Source organism: Heloderma suspectum, chromosome 17 (assembly GCF_057233095.1).
Source record: "Heloderma suspectum isolate Gila_16-S chromosome 17, 16-S_ref, whole genome shotgun sequence".
NCBI lineage: Eukaryota > Metazoa > Chordata > Lepidosauria > Squamata > Helodermatidae > Heloderma > Heloderma suspectum.
Window position 1 is genome coordinate 5,313,789 of NC_139474.1, and position 7,214 is coordinate 5,321,002.

The window sequence follows — 7,214 nt, forward strand, 5'->3', positions numbered from 1 at the left end:
CTGTCCAGCTCCTCAGACCATTACTGGCCCTCCATATTCCAGGGCTATGGGCTGGTGCTGAAGGAAAGATTTCACAACCGAGCCCTGGCAAACAGCTGCCAGAGTCAAACCTCAATCCAAGCACTACTGTGGACAGCTAGTGTGGTATAGCAGTTAGACTGTTGGACTTAGACTGTGAGAAGGACTATAGCTCAGTGGTAGAGCCCCTGTTTTGCATGCAGAAGGTTCCAGGTTCTATCCCCAGCACCTCCAGGTAGGGCTGGAAAATCTCCTGCTTGAAACGCTGGAGAGCCGCTGCTGCCAGTCAGTGTCAACAATACTGACTAGATGGACAAATGGCATAAGGCAGCTTCTTATGTTTCTCCTAAGGCTAGGGAGATGCGGTTTCAAATCCCCACTCCTAACCTACCTCACAGGGTTGCTGTGAGGATAAAATTGGGGGAAGGAGAGAACTCCATACACCACTTTTGAGCTCCCTAGAAAAAGGAGAGGATATAAATGTGATAAATTAATAACCCCCACACACCTGGTGACAGAGACCCCAAAGCGCTTGCTGAGGTTGTGCAAAGGATCCCTTCTCCTACCAATACAACATATTTGGGTTGGGGTCCATGGGTTGGGAGGGGGCTATTGCTTTCACGGCCTGCCTGTGAGCTTTCAAGAGGCTCCTGGAGACCAGTGAAATGCTAGATAGATGAATCTACCTCGGCCCAGGTGATTCTTACAGCCCCTGTCCTCAGCAGCGCCCAATCTCCTCCAATCCACACAAGCAACCATTCAAAATCTCTCTTCCCCCCTCCAGGCTGAGTTATGACAAGCAGGCGCCACTCACACTTCTGCTTTCTGTCCTCTCCCTGCCACCGCCTCCGCCCCCAAGAGGGATCAGTCTGGGAAAATTGCCCAGTTACATTCTGTTCTATTTTGGTGGTGCGTATCTCACCCACAAAATGGCAGGGCCTTACATTATTTACTTGGGGTTTGTTTCTTTTCTTCTTCTTTTTACTGTACTTGTAAATCGCCCAATAACCACACTTCTCTGGGCGGCATACAATGCGTGAAAACAAAGTACAAAGATTAAACAAAATAAAACCGGCACAGAATAAAACCGAGATAAAACCAGCAGCAAAGAATAAAACCATGTCAATATCATAAAACCAAATTAAAAACCAGCAGCAAAGCACGAAAAGCACTCCAAACGGTTGTTAAAATGCCGGGGAGAATAAAACGGCCTTCACCTGGCACCAAAAAGACCATACCAGAGGTGCCAGCTGAGCCTGTCTGGGGAGAGTGTTCCACAGAACGGGGCCACCCCTGAAAAGGCCCTCTCTTTTGTGGCCACCTGCCTCACCTCATTTGGCGGAGGCACCTGGATGAGGGATACTCTTCTCAATTTTGAGAGAGAAGGGAGGAGAAGGGACAACAAGACCCGGGCCGGAACTCACACACAGAACTCACACACATGCACCCTTTGTGCTGAGCCCTAATTCTGGATGCGAGTGGGTGCACCCTGAAAAATAAACACAGAACACACTCTGTACCTGCTCAGAGGTATAGTAGGTAGGGTCTATTGACTTATATATGAGCATGTATGATCTTAAAACTCTTACTACTAGCAGTGAAACCTTAGGAGAGGCATTTTAGCCTGTTAAGCCAGGAAACCACCCAAAACCATCAGCAGTCTGAGGGAAAGGGGTGGGGCCAAAGGAAGGGGGCGTGGCAATCTGGTAAAGCCCAGAGGGCCAGATGGTTGGTTTGTTTTTACTACATTTCTATACTGCCCAATAGCCAAAGCTCTATAGGTGGTTCACAACGATGAAAACCACAAAATGCATCATAAAATACAATATGAAAGGTACAAGTTGAAAGGTACAGTATAAAAGCACAAACCAAACCAAAACCTACCGGCAAGGCAGAGATTTAAAATACAATAACAGATCTAAAATGACAGAACAAAAAAACTAAAATGCCAGGGAAAATAAAAAGGTCTTTGCCTGGCGCCGGAAAGAACACAATGCAGGCGCTGGGCAAACCTCTCTGGGGAACTCATTCCAAAGCCGCAGTGCCGCAACGGAAAAGGCCCTCCTCCTGGTAGCCACCTGCCTCACTTCCTTTGGCAGGGCTTTGAAGAACCTCTGAAGGTGATCTTAGGGTCCAGGCAGGCACATATGGGAGGAGGCCATCCTTCAGATAACCTGGCCCCAAGCTGTTTAGGGCTTTGATTGTTAATACCAGCCCTTTGAATCGGGCTTGGGTGTGGACTGGCAGCCAGTGCAGCTGGAAAAGTACTGGCATAATATGATGTCGTTGGCCAGTCCTTGTTAACAGTCTCGCTGCCCGGTTTTGGGCCAGCTGAAGTTTGCAGACCATTTTCAAAGGCAGCCCTGCAGATTGGGACCTGCGGTTCTGCACCCCTAGTTTACAGCCTGGGGAAAAAAGGACAGCTAGCCAACAGAGCTCAGGAACCCAACCCCTACAGTTCAGAATTGACGCTAAGTTTGGCGCAGGGAACTGGATGTGCAGAAAGACTGGATGTGGATGCTCCAGCAGAACATGAGGGGAGCATAAAAAGGCATGCACATGGGTGGGGCTTCCTCCCTTCACACCCAGCCCTGAACCAAGCCAGGATACCTCCCTTTCTTCCTTCCTTTCTCAAGCAATGCATTTCATCGCCATCGAAGTACTGGTTTCAACTCAAAAAGCAGACTGGACCATCGGATCTTTCCGTAGCTCTTGCAACCCCTGGTCCTTCGGCTGGGATGGGGGCAAAGTCACCCAACCGTACTTTTGCATGTTGAGAAGCAAGCTGAGAGGCTATGTGTTTATGTTGTTGTTGTGTTTTGTTTTTCTTTTTAAAAAATAAAAATTATATCAAAAAAAGAGAAGCAAGCTGGGTTCCCCTCACCCTGCGCTCAGAGGTGCAAATTTTTCCACAGCTATATTTTCCTCAGGAAATCTTTCCTACCATTAGAAACACAGTGCCTCAAAAAAACAGATTAATATAATTCATGAGTACAAGACAAGTCAAATGGGACAGTTGGGATGTTTATAACACCCGTCTAAAATCAAAGGTGTCCTTAATCTGTTTCAGGCGATCCATAGGAAGCACATATATTTAAGCACATAGCTTTTCAGGCACGCTAAAATCAGTTTGTTAATTCATTCTATCTATCTATCTATCTATCTATCTATCTAATCTAATCTAATCTATTTACCATATTTGTATACCACTCCACATCTAAGATCTCAGGGTGGTGAACAACAGACAGGATAAAAGAATAAAAACACCACGTTAAAATAATTATTTTTTTTTTTTAAGAAACAAAGTTCCGACAAACAAGGTTTGATAAACCGCAGCTGGTCACTCAAGGAAGGCCTCCCAAATTAACAAACGTCTTCAGGAGGCACCGGAAGCATGCCTGCCTGACCTCCAAAGGCAGGGAATTCCATAGGGGTTTTTTGGTGTTGTTATACCAATGCTTGTAAAAATGTTCCTCCTCCTCCCCATCTCCAGAAATGAGCAACAGTGCCAGGCACAAGGAGTTAAAGCTTGCTTTAGCCTTTGGATTTTGCCTTCAAATACAGCATCTCTGCCTGACAAGGGTCCTTGCCAGTTGTGCCAACGATATTCACAATACAGCAGCATTTTGTGAACCGCCCAGAGAGCTTCGGCTATTGGGCGGTATAGAAATAAATAAATAAATAAATAAATAAATAAATAAATAAATAAATACAATTTTAACTCTGCAAAAGAGCAGTGCAATTGCTGCATTTCACTCTTCTTCCCATGAGCCACAGCAACTATCTGGAATACCCTGAGATTTAAAACTCTGTTGGTGCCATCTGGGGTGTTTCTCCCCCCTTTCTGTAGCCCCCACGTAGGGGGAGGGAATCCAGGGAGCAAAGCGGCTGGGTGGGAAGGTATAACACACACGCACACACGCTTGTGCACAATGGTCTCAATCCAGATGGGGCCTCACACACTTACACTAGAGTAAAAAAAAAAAGTTGGGTTCACCTAGAAGCTGCGCATTTAACGTAACATCTAATTTAGCCACTCTGCACCCAATAGTAAAGTTTTGAAATGTGTAAAACAACTTAAGACTAAGTATCTGAGCTGATCCAGTCAGGCACACCCGGTGGGCTTGGCTGACACCACTTGTCCTGTCCTCTGGCTCCTCCGCACCAAGAACCGTCTCCCTCAGCAGGGAGTGGGAGAGTCCGACACATCATTCCAACCCTGATGGGTGTCTCTACACCAGGGTTTTGTTGTGCGATCATCATTCCTCACGCACAGTATTGTGTGGGCGCTCTACACAACGTCGTGGTCCTCCAGAGGTTGTCCTGCAGTTCCTCCCTGCATATCCCATGTTTTTTATAAGGAGAGGGCCTTTTCTGTGGTGACCCCCACTTTGTGGAATTCCCTCCCTAGTGCCCTCCGCCATACCCTCTCTTTGATGAGCTTCTGCCGGGCTTTGAAAACCAGGCTGTTCAGGTGGGCGTTTGGGGTGGGTTAGCGTTTTTTGGAGCAATGTTGTTTTGTTGATGATGTTGTATTTTATGTTGTTTGTATTGTACGCCGCCTAGAGTGGCTGGGTCGCCGGCCAGATGGGCGGCAAATAAATCAAATAAATAAATGAATAAATCTCTGAACGGGGAAATGCGGTGTGTGTTCTCCAACCCACACCATCCCAACTGCCATCGCCTGCTCATGTACTTCTGCTGTTGCGCGACAAGCTGCTGTGTGGGGGCGGTTGTTGGGGGTGCGGTTATGGTGACACCTTGTTGGGGGTGCGGTTATGGTGACACCTTGTTGGGGGTGCGGTTATGGTGACACCTTGTTGGGGGTGCGGTTATGGTGACACCTTGTTGGGGGTGCGGTTATGGTGCGCCCTTTCGCCTCTTTGCCATTCTCCCATTGGTTGGCCTGCAGAGCACAACATGGAGGGGGGGAGTCTGTAGGCGCAGTAGAGCGGCATTGCGATAATACAGCATGTCTGAGTCTACAGAGACCGCTGCTGCTCTGCCTGCCTGCCCGCAAGGGCCGTGGGGTGTCTGGGCAGCACCAGGAAACCCTCAACCTGCTGGACATTCGGGGTGAGAGTCAAATTCAGGATCATTTCCGCAGCGGCCACCACAACATGGATTCCTTCACATTCATCTCCCGTGAGATGTCTGCGCGTGGTCACATTGTGATCACGACCGGCCCTTGAATTTGCTTGCTTTCTGAAGGAGAGAAGTCCATTCTGGCTTCTGCCATCAGCCAGGGGAATGGGGCCCCTGGAAAACTTCTGCACCCTGTGTTTCCCAGAAGGGAACATCAAGCCAAGAGGGTGACCCACCTGGCCCATCCTTCTTCCAGAGAAGGATCAGTTGCAGGGGGCACACTCCCCGCTCCCTGCAAAAAAGAACAGATCAGCCCAACCCGATGTGCATTTAAATGCTGGCTTATAGCTCACCCCCGTTTTCTGGCCTTGAAAAACTAATCTTCTCCCTCTCCTTTTTTCCTCCGCTCCCCTTCCCTTGTGTGTCTCATCTTTGTCAATTTTAAGTCTAACGGCAGATGGCCTGTCCCTCTTTTGTACTGATGTGAGCCACCTTGGGAGACAAGAATTGTCTGAAAAGCAGGATAGAAATACAGGAAATAAAATATTTTCCTCTTCCCTCCCTATCCAACTTTCCTTTTGAATGGCGCCTAGGAACATAAGAAGAGAGCCATGCTGGATCAGGCTGAAGGCCTGTCTAGTCCAGGATTCTGTTCCCACCGTGGCCAACTGGATGACTCTGAGAAGCCCAGAAGCAGGACATGAGGGCAAGAACCCTCTCCTATTGTTCTCCAGCAACTGAGCTACACTGCCTCTAATGCTGGAGGTTTCATTTAGGTATCAAGTCTAAGATCGTAAGAACAGCCCTCCTGAATCAGACTGAAGCTCCAGCATTCTGTTCCCACAGTGGCCAACCAGCTGCCCCAATGGGAAGCCCACAAGCAGGACACTAGTGCAACAGCGCCCTGCCGCCCATGTTCCCCAGCAACTGATGCACATAGGCCTACTGCCACTGATCCTGGAGGTAGCATAGAGCCATCAGGACTAGGAGCCATTGATAGCCGCCTCCTCCACCCCCTTTTAAAGCTATCAAAATTGGTCCCCATCACAACATATCATAGTAGCGAATTCCATTGTTTAACTATGTGCCATGTACGCCACTATTGTAAACTACATTTTGTGTATTGGGAGAAAGGCAGTCTATAAATGCAGTAAGTAACTAAATTAACTGCAGAACTTCAGGTCCAGAGCACTGAATCAAGGTGATCACCATTACCTGAGGTAGCGGGGGAAACATAGGAGGCTGCCTTAGAACATTTCAGAATAATGGGTCCATCTACGTTTTGTCAGCATTGTCTATGCTCTATACCAACTTGGAGAGGCTCTCCAGGTTTTCAGACAGGGGCCTTTCCTAGCCCTACCTGGAGATGCTGGGGATTGAACCTGGGACCTTCCGCATGCAAGCAGGCAGCCTACCACCAAGCTATAGTCCTTACCCTAAAAATAAAGTAAGTTTCCAGTCCTGATGGTTCCAACTGAAAGGCTGGTTTAAATAGAGACACAGGCAGCTGCCTTATAACAAGCGAGACCTGCTGGGTCTACCTAGAGCCTTCCCCAACCTGGTGCCTTCCAGATGTTTACAGCTTCAACTCCTATTAGCCCCAGCCAGTGGTCAGGAATCTTCATCTGGGGGGTACTGGGTTGAGGAAGGCTGGGTCTATATGGCAGCAGTTCTCCAGGGATTCAGGAAGGGGTGTTTCCCAGTCCTAACTGGAGATGCCGGGGATGTCTCTACCTCTGAGCTACAGCCCCCAAAGATTCCTCTCCCTGGCCCTGTGTGTGTGTTTTTCGTCTTGCCCTGAACCACACTCCCTCGCCAGGCCTCCTCCAGAGATGTTGGTCCTGAGGTCCCGTACCATCACCTGTTCCCTGCTGGGGATGCACTGAGGTCTGGACCATGCAATAATCTGGACCATGCAATTAATGCAATAATCTGTGCATTAATCAGCAGGACTGGCTGAAGGGGTCCTCGGCAAAGTGCCCTCTCACGGACCACCTCCGACATAGCTCAGCCCTGATGGGCTCCCATAATAACATGAGAAGAGCCCTGCTGGATCAGACTAAGGGTCCATCTAGTCCTGGCAACAGCAGCAATCTGCCCACAGCCTCCAT